We start from the raw sequence: 18,701 nt of genomic DNA, 5'->3' as shown, positions 1-18,701 counted from the left end.
AGGTGGTCGCATGTGCCGGATCCATCCCTCTCATTAGGGAGCAGGGTTCCATCCAGAAGATGTGTCACAGCTTGGTTATTCATTCAGTCCTGTCCACTTCTAACCGCACTTTGCAAACTCACTGAATCACAGAACCATGGGGCCTCTGGGCATGCAGAGAGGGACACGTAAAGGCCATCTTTAGCCAACCTCGCCCTTGCACCACTGGAATCCAATGCTTGGTTCACTGCCCGCACTGCAGCTGCCCAGCCCCTGCTCACATACTTCCAATGACAGGGAACTCATTCCCTTAGGAGACAATTTCTTCCAACCTTGGGGAGCAAGCCTGTTAGAAAACCTTTCTTCATTTCAGCTCAAATCCAGCTCCTTAGATTGTCCCCTCAAAGATCCTAGTTTTGTCCTAAGGCCACTCAGTTCTCTCCTCCCTACTCCAGGCCCTAGGATTCAGGAGGCAAAACATCCACCCAGCAATGTACTGATAAATGTTTAATTTATACGTCTGGGTTAGTGATTTTTGCTGGGGTATAATATTCCATGATACGAATATATCAACGTATATTTCTTTAATCTCCGATTAATGGATGTGTAGGAGGCTTACCATGTTTGCTTCACAAACAATTCCGCTATGAATACTTGTGGCCTCCTGGAGCTGGTGTTTGAGTTTTTTCCAGAAAGGGGATGGCAGAGCTGTAGGCACATGCATCTTTCACCTCAACAGACAGTGAGAAATCATTCTGCATCCTCCTCCTGATCCACACCCTCACCCACAGTTGGTCTTGGAAGTCTTTATATTTTCACCAAGCTCGTGAACTGGCATCCCATTGTGGTTTTAATTTACTTGAACCAATTTCTGGTGATGCTAAGCATCTTTATTGAACATTTAGGTTTCCTGTTCCATAAAATGTCTTTTCATATCTTTTGTCCATTTCTCTATTCTTTTATGTTTATTTGGGAAAGTTCTTTGTATATTCTGATTTCTAAACTCAAATTGCTATATGCACTGCAAATTTTTTTTCCAGTCTTTAGGATGTCTTTTGATCAGCTGTGACTTTTAAGAAACAGAGCTTTTATTTAAATGTAGTCCTGTTTACATTTCTTCCCTAATGACTTGTGCTTTTAGAGTGAATCTTGCTTAAGAAGCCCTTGCCTACTCTCAATTTCATAAAGATGTTCTCCTCCATTTTTCTCTAAAGCTTTGAAAGTTTTGCTTTTCATATTCAGGTCTTAACATACTTGGCATGGATTTTAAGTTGTGGTGAGATATGAACTTCTTCAGGTTCTGTGAGATATGGATTTAATTTCATCGTCTCCATGACCAGATGCTGTGGCACCATTTATTGAGGCATTCCGCCTGCCTCTTCGCCAGTGAGCTGCCCCCATCTGTCACACGGCCAGTGTCTGTCTTCGTGTGTCTATTCCTAGCTTCTCTATTGGTCTATTTGTCCTCTCTGGGGCCAGTACAATACTGCCTTAATTACCAAAATTCTGTGTCAGGTCTTTATATCCGGCAGGGCAACTTCTCCCCTCTTGAATGTTTTCAAAATTCTTATAGTTATTGCTGACCATTTGTTCTTTCATATAAATTTTGGAATAAGCTTGTCAAGTCCCAAGAGAAACTATGCCAGGATTCTGATTAGAATTCTGTTCCGTTTATAGAGGAATTTGAGGAGAACTGACATCTTGGTAAATTCAGTCTTCCTATCCATTAACGTGTTCTATTTCTTCTTTATGTCTTTCAATAAAGTTTTATAATTTCCCCTGAGGAAGGTTGTGCATATTTTTTTCATTAGATTTATTGCATATTACATTCGGTGTCACTATAACAAACATTTTTTTAAATTGCATTTTCTGTTTGTTGCTTACATGTAGGAAAAATGTCAAATTTTGTACATGGGACTTTTATATATGGCAACCTGGGTAGGAATTCTTATAATTTATCTAGAGATTTTGCTACTAACAAGTCTTTGTAGACAGTCTTAGCATTTGTGGAAAATGACAGTTTTATTTCTTCCTTCTTGATTTTTATAACTTTAATTCCTCTGGTCGTCTGGAGCCTTTACTGCCCGTTGAATAGAATCAGTGATGGCGGGCATCTCTGTCTTATTTCTGAATTTAAAAAGAGTGCTTCTGTGATTCACCATTGAAGATGATGTAGGCTGATATTATCATCAGTTAAAAAAATTTCCCCACTATTCTTAGTGACAACTGTTTTGTTGTTATCATAAGTGTTGAATATTATTGATTTTTTTCCTGTATCTATAGAGATGTTGTGAATGACATTAATACATTTTCTAATGTTCAATGACCCATGCACTCCTGCAGAAACCTAACTTCGTCACTTTGGGCAATGCTGCTGACTGTCCCTCAGTAGACATTCTCAGCTTCTTTTAACAACAGAGCTCCAAGATTGTAGCCGGCCAGCTCACCCAGCTGGAGACCACATTTCTCGGTCTCTCTTGCCGCAGGGTGTGGCCCCATGATTAAGTTTGGGGGAAAAGGGACAAATGGAAATGATGTGTGCCACTTCTCAGTCATCATCTCCCAGAAAGCTAAACCATTTGTCCTGTGCATGTTTTTTCTCTTTACTGGCTAGAAAATAGAGATGCCAGCACAATCCTAGATGTGTGGGGGATGGAAGGTCAGGACCACTCGCTTCTGGACGGGGGAGAAAAACATACTTTGTCTTCTTGAAGCCACTGTATTATGGGGTCTTTCTGCCATAACAGCTTAAACTCTGCCCTAACAAATGCAGTCATGGTGATTGCCTTTTATATATCTCTGGCTTAAGGTTTTCGAAATAGGGGTGGGAATTGGGGAGTTCCCATGTTCATCAATGGAATTGGCCAGTAATTTATTTGCCTTTCTCATATTGTCCTTTTTTTTTTTTTTTAAGAGAGGGGTTAAGTATCAAGATTATACTAGTTTCATTAAATGAACTGGCAGTATTATCTCTTTTTCTATTTTTAGAGAAGTTTGGATAATATAAAACTATCTCTTCTTTGAAGGTTTTATATTTGTAAAGCCATCTGAATCTGATTTTGGAATTATGTGAGAGGAGGAAGAGGTAGATATTAAACTACTAATTCAATTTCTTTAATGGATATAGGACAATCTGGAATTTCTATTACTTCTTAGCCATCTTTTATATATTTTTCTAGAAATATTTTATCTATTTTTCTATTTTACTTAGGTTTTTAAATTCATTGAAATAAAGCTATCCATAGTATTATACATCTTTTAAATCTCTTCTTTTAAATTTTTATTATATTTCTCTTTTCATCCTATATTAATTTTTTGCCTCCGACTTTTGTTTTTAATTGCTCTCAAAATTTAATTTTATTAATCTTTTCAAAGAACCTTGTTAATTCTTTAGACCATAGATATTTTTCCATTTATTTAAATTCTGTTTTTATCTTTATAATTTCCTTTTTTTCTTTTGGGTTTCTTCTATTGTTCTTACTTTACTTCTCAGTTTCGAATGCTTACTTCATGAATTTTCAACCTTTCTTTGTTCCTAATAAGCTCTCAAGGATATAAATTTTCCTCAAATACTACGTTAGCTGCAACCTACAGCTTTTTAAAAAATTGTGGTAAAATATATGTAACATAAAATTTACCACCACGTACAACTTCGATATGTAATATTTTATTATGTTTTAGTTCTAAGTATTTTAAATTTTCATTATGATTTTCTTTTTGATCTATGAGTTATTTGAAAGTGTGTTATTAATTTTCAAATATTGGGAAATGGGATTGTTATCTTTTTACTATTTTTTAATGGTATGGTGGTCAAAGAACTTAGCCTGATTCTTTTAAATTTGTTGAGACTTGCTTTATGTATGACTTAGTATGGGGTTCATTTTTCATGAATGTGTTTATATTCAGTGATCCCTAAATGTCTAATAAATCAAAGTGGTTAACCGTATTGCTCAAATCTTTTATGTCATCACAAATGGTTTTCATTTCTCTTGCTTGCTCTATCAGTTACAAAGAAAGGTTGGTTAACTCTCCCACCATGATGGTAAATTTGTCAGTTCTCCTTGTAATTCAGTCACTTTTTATTTTTGCCTTATAAATCTTTAGGTTCTATCATCAAAAGCATACAACTTTAGATTTCCTAAAAATGTTAACCTTCTATTAAAATAGCAGCCAATATTTTCTAAGTATTTTCTGTAGTCTAAGAGTCGGCAAAAAGCGGGCACTTAATAAATTATTACAGAAATAAGAGCTTCAAAAAAAAAAGGAAGCCCTTAGGGGTGCAAGTGCCCTCGGGGTCTCTGGTAGGTCCCCTGGAAGCCGAATTGGGAACTCCGAATTGGGCGGAGATCCACTCTGCCTTGGGTCAGTCCCATGCTCAGCATCACAGCCAGGAGAGGTGTCAGAATAGGGGCGGCCAGCTCTGGACACTCTCCAGTGTCTGGAGTCTGCTCCCCATCCCTGCGGGTCCTTGCAGAGTGACTGGGCTCTGGGGTCAGGCTCCTGGGAGGACGATTCAGATTGCTCCTGATCCTCATTACCCAGCTGGGCTCGATGGCCTCGGGCTACTCTTCAGCTCAGTCACCTCCTCCTTGCTGCTGGAGGAGACATATTCTCACCTAAAGCTTCCATGGAGCAAATTCAGGGCTCAGGGAGGGTATTTTCCCCTAGAGATCCCCGCAAAGTCCTGGATGCAGACTGCTGGCCACCATCTTAATCTTTTTGCCCCTGGATCAGGTTCTGTGCCCCAGACACACCCACAGACCAAGCACAGCCAAGTTCCTATTGCACTCACTCTCAGATACCCGGGAGCTCTCCTGTGGTGTCACAGGCCACCTTCCCATTGATGGATTGATGAGAGCAGCTGTGCAGGTGCACCTTCCTGTTCCTCTCTTTCAGACACCTGCTCCTCAAGACACTGTCTCCGTCTTTCTCTTTACACCGTCAGGGCCCATTTCAGCCACGCCATGGCTCCCATCAGCAACCCAGAGGCCTGCTAAAGATGCCTTTCACCCCCACCCCAGACGCCCATTGCCCCTTGACCTCAAGTCTTCCCCACCTCCCGTCTCAGTCCGACACAACCATCCCACTTCCCTACCTGTGAATGAGGAATATGTCCACGTGGTCCAAAATTCAACAAGTACAGAAGAGCCTATCATGACGAGAGCCCATCAGCCTGCCAACCCATCTCTCAGCCACCCAGTCCCCTCCTAGGAGGCCACCACCTTTGCCAATTTCTTCTGTGTCCTCCCAGGGACATTCCAGCAGAAGAAAGCATTTTTTTTATTTCCCTTCTCCCACACCCAAAGGGAGCACATGATGCCAGGTGTCCTGCACATTGCGGGTTTCCAGTTACTATTTACCTTGAGGTTTGTTCTGTATTTGTTCACACAGAGCTTCTTCATTCATTTTTGGCATTGAGCAGAATTCCATTGTTTGGCCATGCTGGAATTCATCTGACTCATTCCTCCTGAAGAAAAGTTTAGGTTTCCCTGCAACCTTTGCTCCTCCAACCGCGCAGCTATGTTTAATGCGGTACACGTACTGTTTTGCCCAGGGGCCAGTATCTGAAGGCTGCCTCCCTTTGGGAGAGTTCCCGGGTCATAAGGCGCATCATTTGTGCCAAACGCCCTCCAAAGGGCTGCACTCATTCATCCTCCCACCGGCAGGGCATGAAAGCTCGTCTCTCACCTTCTCATATTATTATTACACAGTCTTTTAGACAACTTGCTTATTTTTGATCATCCAATAGGCAAAAAATCATAATACGTCAATGGAGTTTTAATTTGCATTTCTTTTAGTATGAGTGAGCATTTTTTTTTTTCAGAGTTAAAAGCCATCTGTATTTCCCTTTTCTGTGAACTGTGTTCTCATACCCGTTGCCCATTTTCTTATTTGGTACTGATCTTTTTCATTGATTTCCATATTAAGAAAATTAGCTTTTTGTCTATCACATGAGTGACAACCACATTTTCCCAGATTGTCACTGGCTTTGCTAAGTGTGGCTTGAGGCATGAGGGCGTCTTCATATCTATGTCGTTTTAGTCGGTCAGTCTTTTTCTATGGCTGCTAGGTTCTTTGTGATTCTTAGGCCTCTGCCACTCTGAAATTAGATTTTTTAAGCATTCTTTTACGGTTTCTCCTCGTAGTGTCATGGCTTAATTTTTTATTTCTGACCTCCTTGAATAGTGCAAGGTACAGATCTTACCTTATTTTTTCCAGATAGCTACCCAGTGACCAACGCCATTTATCCTAATATTGTATTTCCTCCCTTTGGGCTGGAAAGTTACCTTATTTTTGTACTGAATTTGCCCATCTATTGAAAGTTACTCCTGGACTGGGCAGCATTCCTGGTGCTTTCCCTTCTCATTCTTGGCACCTTAGGGCCCTGTGGTTTCTCCCTCCTATTATTTCTTGAATTTACCTCTTTCTCTCACTTGCCAGCTCGCTGCTTTGGTTCAGAACTCAGCATTTGTCCCCAGAATGCATCGTATGTAAGTGTCAGTGCCGGGGGAGGAGGGCTGTGAGTTTTCCCAGCGTTAACGGGATCCTGTTTTCTCTTGGATGAGGACCCTGGCGTTCAGGGCTTGTCCCCACCCACTCTCCCCACTGCATCTCTTGCTTCCCTCTGCCACCTCCAGGCCAAAGCCCTGCAAGGTCTTCAAATGTCACACTCAGTATATCCTTGCACCTGCCATTCCCTCAACCTAGAAGTCCCTGTCCCCCTCCCCACGCCCTCCTCCTCTGTCTGATCGGATCCCATTTTTCCTCTAAGATTCAGTATTGGGTGCTCCCCCTAGGGCCCCTGCACCCTCTGCTCAACTCTCCACGCCTTATTCCAGCTCCTATCCTTACCATGGAGGGGTAGGAGCGGAGACTCCACCCTCAGCCTGCCTGTCAGCCTTAGGCACACACGCGAACTGCATAGAACAAGCCCAGGTGTGGACATGCCCTTGCTCCAGCCCGACAGAGGTGGGGAGCTCAGGGCACCTTCTCCGCCATCCAGTACATCACCCCCTCCCCACCCCGCCCCCGCCATCTCCTCCAATGGGCAGGCCTTTGATTTTGACTCTCAACATCCCCTCCCTCCTCCAAGGCGCCCCCACCCAGGCCATTTAACCCCTAACTTTTGCCTGTTTCCTTGTACCCTGGCCACTGGCTCTGCCCACTCCATTGGTGGGTGGGCCGGGAGCTTCTGATGCTGACCAAGAAGGGGAAGATACTTTCAATGGGGTCTGGCCCAGGGGGTGAGGAGGATGGCCTCCTGCCTGCCATGTCAGGCTGCCATGAACTATTCATCACTCAGCGCATATTTAACAAGCTCATCCTGGGTGCTAGACCCTGGGGAAATGGCATGGGGGGGAGGGGGTGGGCACCAAGCAAAGTCCTTGCCTTCAGAGAGCTCACAGCCCAGCAGGGACACAGAACACAAAGCAGATAATAAATAGAATGAGAATATAGGTGTTGAAAGCACCATGAAAAAATAACAAAGGAGGCTGGGGACAAGAGAATGACAGGCAAAGAAAGGGGCAGACATGATTAGAAACCAGACTGTGCTCTGCACAGACAGGGGAAGGACACTGCGGGCTGAGGGTGCCCAGGACAAAGGTGGAAAGGAGCTCAGAGTGTTTTCAGGGACAGCAAGAAGGTCTGTGGGGCCCGAAGGACGTGCCCAAGGCAGAGTGGCCCAAGGGCCTGGAGGCACCAGTAAGACTTGGCATTCGTTCTGTGAGCTGGGAAACAGTGAGATTCGAATCTAGAAGGTGCCCTCTAGTGGCCGTAGGAGGAATAGACCATAGTGGGACAAAGGCAGGAGCTGGGAGACCCTGCCGTCACTGAGGTGCCCAGTGAGAGGGGACAGTGGCTGAGACCTGGAAGGTGATGGATATGAGAAGTGGCCAGCCCCAGGATATACTTTGTAGATGCTGCAGGATCTGCTGATGGAGTCAAATATGGTGCCAATTTCATTCCTAGCAACCTGGCAAAGTGCCATGTAACCGGGAGAGGGGTGACTGCGGAGGAGAGGGTTTGCATGGTTGGGAACTGAGCTTCTGCTCTGGACATTTTGGTTGAGAAGCTTTTGGACATGGGGATGTCGAGTGTGCTGTTGGATGATGAGTCTGGAGGAAGAGGAAGGATCCAGGACAGAGACGTAAGCGTGGAGTTGTCCAGATACAGATGGGACATTAAGCAGAAAGAGGTCACCAAAAAACCCCTTCCTGCTACACACCTGGGGGCATAGCTGTTCTCCCCTCGGATCCTGCCCTCAGCCACACCTCCCAGTCAGTTGTATTGCGCTCCTTTTGGCCATGTACCCAATCCCCCCATCCCATCTCTCCCTCTGCACCCCCGGCCAGTCGTCCATTCTCGGATCACTCTTCCTGCATACTCTTAATTCCTTTCTTCTTTGGGACCTAGACCCCAGACCCACCTGTCCACCTCTGTGAACTCACCTTCAACTCAGCGAGGCGGGCGCTCTCAGCCGTCCCCTTGCTGACCCCAGAAGGTGCTGGTTCACACACTCTCCTTCCCCAGCCATCATCCTTCTGGAACCAGCAACCCTGTCCTTCAGGAGATGACCTCAGCTTCCATTCCACCCAAACCCATCTAGAGATGGTCCAGGTCCTCCTCCAACATCCTCTTCTCCCACTCATGGGCCCTGGAGTCAACCGTGCTCAGCTCACACCCTGCCTCCTCCACTAGCTGACCCTGTGGCCTCAGCGGGCAACTTCACCCCCTCACTATGAGCACAAGGTGAGTGGTGTGTGTAACTCACCTGGAATGTGCCTGGCGAGCCGCAAGCACTCAGTAACGTCAGGGCTACTGCGGCCGTGCTGGCTTTTCCCTTTTTGTCAACTACCCACTCCCCTTCGCTAGCATTTTATTTGGCTTTCTCGAGCATCTTCTTTCTCACGTCGACAGCTTCCCACATTGAGCCTCTCCCATCTTATACAGAAACAACCCAGGGCTTGGTCTCCAGGTTCCCCCAGTGCCACCCACCCATCCTCCCCTCCCAGCCCACGCGTCTCTGCGCCCTTGCCTCCCAGGAAACCCCTCACCTGCCGTAATCTGGTTTCCTTTGTGGCAAGACCAGAGCCAGACATTTATATACAAAGATAGGAGATCCAGGGACTGGGCCAAGAAGGGCTGGGACCAGGGACCCCAGCGGGCCAAGAACATGTTTGGGGACTAAATCTGCATTCCCAAGTGTTTCCATGTGCTGTGCTTCTGGGCTCCGCCCACTTCTATGGATTAAGCCATGTTCTTAAAGGCGCCAATAGGGCTCCAAAACTGATGTCCCCCCACCTCCATCCTGCTGAGACCACTCTCTCAAAAGCCACCGGTGCCTTCCAAATTCCTAAATCCAAAGGCCATCTTGACCCTGTGTCGGGCATGCCTCAGTGCGGGAACTAACGACCACTCTGGGTACCTTAAGCAGAAAGAGATTTAACATGGGGAATTAGGTACTTACAAAATTTGAATGAGTGGGTCCCCAGAACACTGCAGAACTGACCAAGGGAAGCTGCTGCCAAGGCCATAAGTAGACCAGAGAAGAGTCGGAGACCACCCCCAAACACACCACTGGGACTGCCACCAGCTCTCAGGAAGCTATGGCTACCACTGCACCTGTCTCTCTGGCAGAATCCAGTTCACATCCAGAACCACAGCTGCAAAGGATCTGGGAGAAACGGTATGTTTCGTTTTCCAGGCTCCATGACAAAGCAGCACAGCAGAGGGAGGATGGAATGGAAGGTGAGCGAGGCTCCATCACAGGTCCATCCTCCCAGCCTCTCTGCATCACTCGCCTGGTGGCCACTCCCTCCTATTTTAAGCACTTTTTAAACACTCCACTTGCATCGGTTTGGGCTCCTTTGTCCGGCTTTCTGTGTTGGCAGACTCCACTCCACTGCAAATAAGAGAAACCCAGCAGAACAGGCACGGGTCTGTTGCCTCACTCAGCAAGGTTTTGGGAGGAGGCAGCCCAGGCTGGACCTCACTCAACCCAGAGGAGAGGCAGCAACATGAAAGATGGACATAGCCAGCCTTGTGATTCAGACTCGGCAGGTCTCACACCCCTATCACTCCTAGACCGTGGGGCTCTGGACAAGACACTTGGCTCTCTGGGCCTCGGTTCCTTGTATCTATTTTACTGAATGTGTGGAGATTGGAGATCAATAAATATTTGTTAAACAAGTATTATGTGAATATTTTTTAAATGTGAAACTATATCAAATGGAATGTGAATGCCGAATGGACGTCATAGGTCGTCCAGGATGGGCAGCCAGGATACAAACTCAGGCCATTTAATGCAGGATGCAAGTTCTTAAGAGTATGGGCAGATGGACAGATGGACAGGTGTTGAGGGATGGATGGAAGAACGGATGGTGGAAGATGGAGGGAGGCTGGACAAAGGAACAGTCGTTGAACGGAGTCAAGAGGATTCCATGAGAATCCTGCACCCCAGCTGCTCCCTACCTGCTCCCCAAACAGGGCTGGGCTTCGGTCAGGCAAGTGAAGCACTCACCTCGGACACAGACTCTAAGGGGAAGCCAGAAATTCACTAATCAAGACAAATAATACTTTACTTGATATCTTTATAAATCAAAACTGATACAAAATTATGATGAAAAATATCAAAAATAAAGTTTAATTTATTTATTTAAATTTAAATAAAGATCAAATTTAACCCAGCATTTGCACAACCTCATCCACCTCACTTTGGTCCAGGTTCTACCTACCACCCCAGCATCTCCCGACCCCAAGCCCCACCATCACCTTCAACCTACCTTTTCATTCTCACCACCTCCACCAGGCCAGCAATGGACAGTCAGAGAGGATGAGATGGGGAACGGAAGAGAAGACAGAGCAGCCGTGCTCTTCCCAGCCCCTAGCCCTGGTCCTGGCTTCAATCACCGCCCACAGATCCCTGGGTATCTGGGTAAAGGGTCCTCTGAGGTCCCAGACACACAAGGGAGCCCCAAGCTGTGGCTTTTTTACGTGGTGTCCCAGTGGCCACCACAGGGCGGAGCCCGCGAGCTGTTTTGGTCTCAGGAAACTCAGGAATGGGGCGAGGGAAGGGGCCAGAGCCTCCTGGGCTTCCCCGTCTGACCCAGACCAAACCCTCCTACTTGGTGGGCCACAGGGGTTCTGAGCCCTGACTGTGGCCCAGCTCTGTGCCAGCTGCTTTACATGGATCTGTCAGAAAATCTCTCACGTCCCCCTCGTGGGAGGTGCCGTAATTATCCCGTTCTTGCAGAAAAGAAAAAGAAGGCCCAGAGAGGGAAAGTCCCTGCGGGCAACAGCTCGTGGTGAGAGGGGGTCCTCTCTAAAGGCCTGCACCAGCGCACAGTGGATGCCCAGGGCCTCCGCATCGGTCTCCATGGCCCCCGGGCCTTGCGGGGAGCATTCTGGGCCAGTCTCAGGAATAAATGAGCCAACAGTTCCATTTTGCAGAGTTGGAGGCCAAGGCCCAGAAGCAGCAGGAGAGGCCTGGGTCTATGTGAGCACAAGCCTCACCTATGCTCTCCGTACCATCTGTGCCCTTGGCCCATCCAGCGTGACGCCCACCTGAGGCCCCACACCTGGCCTGTAGACTCAGTCAGGCCCAGGTGGGAAACTAGCAGGCGGGAGCCCTGAGCCCGCTGTCCCTCCCCTTGGTGCTGACTTCGGGCAAGTTGCACCCCTGTCTGTGTCAGGGTTATCTCAGGACCCCGTGGGCCCAAGATTAGGCAGAGGACCAGATGTGGCCTCCATCCCAGCACGCTGACAGCCTGGTCTGGGCAAAACGGCAGGGTCCGAGGGGCAGTAAGAGGATAGAAAGGGCAGTAGGAAAGAGAGTGAAAACCAGAACTCAGGGCACTTGGGAACACCTCCCCCCGCCCACCCGCCGAGGTTTTCTCCTCTGTAACTGTAAGGGTTCAGATCTCAGACTCAGTAAGAGCCCTTCCGTTCAGTTCGGGGCAGGGGGAGGGGAGATCAGAGATCGCGAGCTCATCGCACTTACAAGCTGGTCTATTTCAGCAGCCCTGGCCACGACTCCACGGCCCAGCCTGGCCAAGGGATCCGGCTTCCAGATAGCCGAAGGCTCTGGTTAACAGAGTTGCCATACTAGTATGAGGATGCCCAGGCTCAGAGTGGGAGTGAGGAGCCCGAGCTTAACATCGGGAACTGCATGGGAATGGCCGATGGACTCAGCTCTTGCTTTATTCCAGGCCATGTTGGGAGTAAGTGTTAGCATCTCCGAAGTTGGGGTTAGTGGGCAGGGAAGAGATGCCAACTTCTGAACCTACTGGTCATCTGCCTTTTGGTTGGACAGAACTTTACTGTTGCAGGGAATAGAAAGTCAGGAGTCAAAAGGCCTCCAGAGCCACATTGGTCAAACCCTGTCCCCCACCCCAGCCATTTATTCATTCGACAAATACTTAGCACCACCATGTGCCACAGGCTAACCAGATAGACCTGGCCCCATCCTTCGCAGAGTTTATGATGCAAATAATGAAAACGAATATTGAGGAAGTAATTACAGAGTTGGGTCCTAGGGTGCTGGCAGGGTGTGCTGGAAGCCAGGAGCACCTGGGTTGGAAATAATTGCCCAGAGAAAACAGATTAAGACAAGACTGAAGCATGAGCAGGATTTGGCCAGAGATGGAGGAGAAAGAGCACTTCAGGTGGAAGATGTGGCATGTACAGAGGCCCTGGGGCATGAGCGAACATGGTCTGATCAAGGTTACAAAAAGACGGCCCATAATGCTGTAGCATAGAGTGGGAGGGAGAAGAGGGCTAGAGCGACTGGCAGGAGTCAGGCTCCAGAGGGCCTCGCGGGTCCTGTTATAGAATCTCAATGCCATTCTTCTGAAGGCAGTGGGGAGGCACTGAAGGTTTTTAAGGAGGAGAATAATGTGATCAGATTCACGTCTTAGAAAAATCAGTCTCACTCTGGGCGGGGGAGGAGGGTGAAAAAAAGAAAAGAAAAATCAGTCTAGAAACTACGAAGGGAAAGACTCTGGGTGGAAATGGGGTGGGGCTGGAGGCCAAAGGAACGGCAGAGGCTGTCACAAGAAGGCAAATGATGGTGACCCAAATAGGGAGGTGGCAGCAAGGGTACCCGAGGCATCCATGGCTCTGAGAGTCATTTGAAACATCAGATTCCAGGGGACAGTGTTTATCTAGGCAGGGAGGAGGGAGAAGAGGAGTCCAAATTGATTTCCAGGGTCCAGTGCTGCGTTTGCTAAGCCGGAGAACACAGAAGAGGAATGAGAGGCCATTTGGGGACCCACTGAGCTGAGGGCCACTCAGACAGCCAGATGTTTCCAGTAGGAAACTGGAAAATGTAGGTCAGAAGTAGAGGAGAGCATGGGGCTGAAGGCGAGAATGTGGGGGTGTCAGATAAAGATAAAGGTGCTGCAATAGGCCCTGGGGGGAGCCCCAGCACCCTACACGCCACTGTGCCCGTGTCCCCAGGCCCTGGCACATTACTCAGCATGAGAAACAGTGGCAGGCAGTATGTTCCAAAGAGGACAGCGCCAACATCTCCCTTCTCACATGCTCTTATAATGCGACCCCGTGACTGCGCTGAAAGTGACACTGAGAGACCTCCAAAGCCAAGTCATAAAAGGGGACACGGTTTTCACTTGCTCTCTCTCTCTCTCCCGGGACGTGCACCTTGGCTTCCAAGGCTAGCGCCTCCCCTGGAGCCACCATGCTGGAGGGACCACGTGGTGAGGCCACAGAGAGCAAGAGAGAGCTGCCTGAGGAGTTCCAGATGTTTGAGCCCCAGCTGTCAGGGTCCTCCCAGACCTGCCATCAAACGTGAGAGAGCGAGCTTGAAGATGTTCCAGGCCCAGCCTCGAGCTATCCCAGCGGACACCAAGTAGAGCAGAAACCAGCTGTCCCCACTGAGCCCTATCTAGACTGCAGACCCATGAGCAAAACAAATCGATTAAGACATTTGGGGATGGTTTGTTACACAGCGGAACAGGTAGGCACTTCATAAACATGAACATTTCAGGACAGAAAGAGAAAGGAGTTTGCAGAGAAGACGGAGGGTAGTCAGAAGGTCAGAGGGAATCAGAGAGTGTGCGTGAGCGGTCCAAGGGCATTCAGCAGGCTGGAGGCCAGAACTTTCACGCTGGTCTCCCCTGACTGCTGCTCTTGTATGCTGTCTCAGACTTTTTCCTTCCTTCCCTCCTTCCTTCCTTCCTTCCTTCCTTCCTTCCTTCCTTCCTTCCTTCCTTCCTTCCTTCCTTCCTTCCTTCCTTCCTTTTATATCGAGAATTTGTATCTCCAAGATCAGCACACATATACACAAAAAGCAAAGACTGTGAAAGAAGAAAATCAAGACCAAGGAGAAAAGAAAGTAAATATGCCAAATGACAGGTTGCCACAGCTGAGCTTCAAATTTGCCTGAGTTTCCTGGCAGCCAGAGTAAAGAGGAAAACAAAGTGAGTTATTCAGTTCTCCTTACTAGAAAAGAGGAAGCCTGCCGGTTCCGTGGTGAGCTGGATTTTCCTGACACCAAGCTAGGAGCAAGCTCTTGATGTAAGGGGTGCTGGGTGACGTCACGCCTTCAACAGCGAGCACAGATGCGGTTTCCTTGTTTTCTTTCCTAGATCCCAGAGCTCTGAAGCCCAGTCTGTCTCCTGACATTTTTAAAGAGAGGAGAGGACAATATCTCCCTCTGGGGTCACGAGCATCTGAGAATATGTTTAAAATAACTATTTCAGGCCCCTCCACCGGAGGATGGACTCAGGAGTCAGGGGCCTGGCGGTTTGTCTCTAAAGTCACCCCAGGTGTTGTGGGTGCACATTCAGGTTTGGGGTCCCCTGCCTGAGACCATCCTTCCTAAATCTCACAAAAAGCAAGGCCCTACTGTCCTCTTGGAGCACTGCGAAGACCAGACAAGCAGCCAAAGGGCTGACGGAGAGGCAGCGGCTGTCTCCACCGCGGCCTCTCCAGGCCAGACACTTTCCCGATCGCCACAAGCCGGTGAGACACAACACGGTGTCCCCATTTCACTGATGCTTTGACTCAGGTAACGTCGCTCTCTTCTTTGAAACATGCTCCTCAGTCTGTCCCGCCACTCAGGTGTACCCCACGTCTGCCCTCGTGTACCCCACCTCTACCCTCTTCTTACTGCAGCCCCTTCACTGCCGCCACTTCCCAGCTCCCCCTGCCTAAAGCCCCTGCCTCACCAACTCCTGCCCCAGCTACCTGCCCATCTGCTAACTCACTGGATGCTTGGAGACCTTCGCCTCCCCTGCAACAGGGACATGCTGGTCGCTTCTTGAAGGACCATCATCTTGGGTCTCTGACTATTCCTAGGTTTCTTCCTGCATCTCCGGCTGCTCTCCTTCCGCCCCTATGGTGGCATCTTCCTTCACGGCCCCTCGAGCCTGTGCCTTGGTTCTTACCAGCAGCTCCTCTATTCCACCTCCCTGGTTAGGGGATCCTACCTCCCACCTAGATGCTAGAAACACCAGGTGCACCATTTCCCAGGATCCCTTGCATCCAAGTGTACGTGGACAAGTAGGTATGAAACTTCTGAAGCTACAGAGATATCTGGTGGCCATGAGGGAGACATGACCCAGGGAGACATTGCCTCTGGCTTGTCCCAGACCTCAGCCCCTTCCCACCCCATGACCCAGCCACCTGATCCCACTGGAGACCTTCTGCTTCCCCCAGGCTCTTAGTCCGGTGAGCTTGGGAGAGGGATAGAATCTGGGTCACCTCCTGCATGCATGTGAGGTGCACACATGCACTTTACATGCAAGTGTGTATTCCTGTCACCAGCAGAAAACTGCTGTCCTGAAACTGCTCCCACAAGGGTTAGAAAGGGGAAGTGGGAGTGAGGGAGCAGCTCAGTGCAGGGTGGAGACCCAGGAAGGGGGCGGGGGAGGGGTAGCTAGGTCCAGGCCTGGATTCATCCGAAGTCCCATCCTCCATTCCATCTCAAGCCTCTGAGCCTTTGCTCATGCTGTTCCCTGAACCTGGAACACCCTCCCCCTCCCCTTTTCCAAAGCACAAACTTCTGCTTGACCTCCAATAGGCTTCCTTCCTTCCTCAAACCAATACCCAAGACTCCAGACAGTCACCCTGCTCTGTGAAGTCCTCGTTGAATGGATTAAAGGCCCCTTCAACCCGCCCCCCCTCCCCGCCAGGGGTTTATCACTGAATGTCACTGGTGACTGTTAAGTTTTCTTTCCCCAGCACACTCAGGAACTCCTGGCTGCCTATTCGGCGTGAAGTGACAGCTCTCACCTAAAATCTCGCCTCGCTTCCAAATCTCACCGCGAGAGTCCCACGCTCAGGGGAAAGCACTTGTGTATCCACAGAGCACGCGCCTCTCCAGCACAGAGGGCCAAATCCTCAGAGGCCAAAACCGGACGGCACACCCGTGATCCTGCATCCTGGGCTATGCACTCACACATTTGCTTTTGTAACCTCCTCACCCACAGAGAAAAGAAGTAGGTATTTTTACTTCCCTTTGCAGGTAAAGGAGCAGACTCGCAGGGTAAAGTCACATGCCCCAGGCCGCACAGGTAGAGCTGGGATTTGAGCCCAAGCCCAGGGCTCCTCAGGCAAGAGAGGAGACCACTGGCCTGGGCCACTGTTACTGGGAATGCAGCTTTGGCCCCAGCCCGCTCAGCCCCTGCTCAGGGTGAAGGCCAGTCCCCACTAGCAGGCGGGGACTGACTTCCTGGGCTGCTCCGAGCACACCCAACCGGCTGTCACCCTCTCTACGTTCTCCCTCCATGTGCTCTCCACCCGGTTGCATGCAGCTCCTGCAGTCTCCGCTGTTGTTGATGCCGTTGAATAAAACATTCAAATATATAGAAAATACGAAGAGAGTCAATCCACCTTAAATCGCACAACATCATGACAGTGTCTGTCGACATTTTGGTGACCATTCTTCTGTCATGTATTTATATCCCAGGCCTCAAATAGGTGAGCCAGAAGCCAGATCCACCCATTCTGTTAGCTTTCACCTTGTTCTCTAGCTCAGCGTTTTGTAATTTTTTAAAAACTCTTTGAGAAACTAGACTGCTATCAGTCACCACACACCAAAATTAACTCGAAATGAATCAAAGACCTGAATATAAGGCCTGAAACAATAAACCGCATAGAAGAAAACATAGGTACTAATCTTGGAGTTACGGAGGATTTTATGAATTTGACCTCAAAGGCAAGGGAAGTAAAAGCAAAAATAAATGAATGGGACTATATCAAACTAAAAAGCTTCTGCTCAGCAAAAGAAACCATCAAAACACAGAGGCAACCAACTGAATGGGAGAAAATATTTGCAAACAACACCTCCGATAAGGGCCTAATATCCAAAATACACAAAGAACTCATACAACTCAAAAAAAAAAATCCAATTAAAAAATGGACAGAGGACCTGAACAGATATTTCTCCCAAGAAGACATACAAATGGCTAACAGACATATGAAAAGATGCTCAACTTCACTACTATAGAGAAATGAAAATCAAAACCACAATGAGATATCACCTCGCACTTGTTAGAATGGCTCTCATCAACAGGAAAAGTAATAACAAGTGTTGGAGAGGTTGTGGGGGAAAAGGAACCCTCATACACTGCTGGTGGGAATGTACATTGATGTAGCCGCTATGGAAAACAGTATGGAGGTTCCTCAAAAAATTAAGAATAGAATTACCATATGACCCAGCAACCTCTATTCTGGACATTTACCCAAAAAACTTGACAACATTTATCCTCAAAGATATATGCACCCTGATGTTCATAGCAGTATTATCCACGGTGGCTAAGACATGGAAACAACTGAAGTGTTCATCGATAGATGATTGGATAAAGAAGATGGGGTACATGTATACGGTGGAATATTACTCAGCCATAAAAAAGATGAAACATTGCCATTTGCGACACCATGAATGGATCCTGAGATTATCATGCTAAGCAAAGTAAATCTGACTGAAAAAGCTGAGAACCGTATGATTTCACTCATATGTCGGAAAGCAACAAACTGAAAGCAACAAACAAACATGACAAACAGAGACACGAACAGTGGATCCGTGGTTACCAGAGGGAAGGGGAGGAGTGGGAAGGTAGATGGGGTCAAGAAGATCAAATATTTGGTGATGGAAGGATATTTAACTTTGGGTGGTGAACACGCAATGCAATATACATATGACGTATTATTGAATTGTACACTTGAAACCGATTTGATTTTATTAACCAATGTCACTCCAATCGTTTTAATAAAAAAAGAAAAAAACTAATTGATTATCAATATCACACAAAAATTTACAAATCCACCTAATCTTGGAAAACAGAGATCTGGCCGCCCTGGGCTCCTATGTCTTCATGGCAACAGTTGGCTAGAGCTGAGGACGAGCTGCCCACTTCATATGGGACAAGCCTCTCTGTCTTGCCACAGTTCCCACCATTCCCTGTTTGTTCCCAAGTAGGTCCACTTTCCTCATTTACTTACCTGCCTGACCTCTGTGAGAATTTAGGTTGACAACCCCTAATCTAGGCAGCTATAATAGCCAACACTTACTCCACTCCATGCCAAACACCATTCAAACATGCTTAAAATGGTTAACTTGTTTAATTCTCACAGCAATGGTATGAGGGAAGCACTATTATTACGCTCATTTTACAGATGAGGAAATTGAGCCTCAATTGCCCAAGGTCACAATGAGCAAGTGGCAATGTCGAGATCTGAACCCAAGCAGTCTAGCCCTA

The 18,701-nt window shown here is 47.8% G+C and overlaps 1 protein-coding gene across 1 annotated transcript in view; it reads left to right on the top strand.

Moving 5' to 3' along the window:
* The first annotated feature begins 16,509 nt into the window (after positions 1–16,509).
* Positions 16,510–18,701, top strand: part of CYTH4 (cytohesin 4) — a 32,977-nt gene continuing 30,785 nt past the window's right edge. Inside the window, exon 1 of the mRNA XM_039877757.1 lies at positions 16,510–16,514. The gene's annotated coding sequence lies outside the window, so the exon portion shown is untranslated. The remainder of the gene's footprint in view (positions 16,515–18,701) is intronic.

The sequence above is a fragment of the Pteropus medius genome, unplaced genomic scaffold (genome assembly GCF_902729225.1).
Source record: "Pteropus medius unplaced genomic scaffold, Ma_sr-lr_union100, whole genome shotgun sequence".
NCBI lineage: Eukaryota > Metazoa > Chordata > Mammalia > Chiroptera > Pteropodidae > Pteropus > Pteropus medius.
Note: the sequence above shows the minus strand (reverse complement) of the source record. Positions and strands in the feature narration are given on the sequence as shown.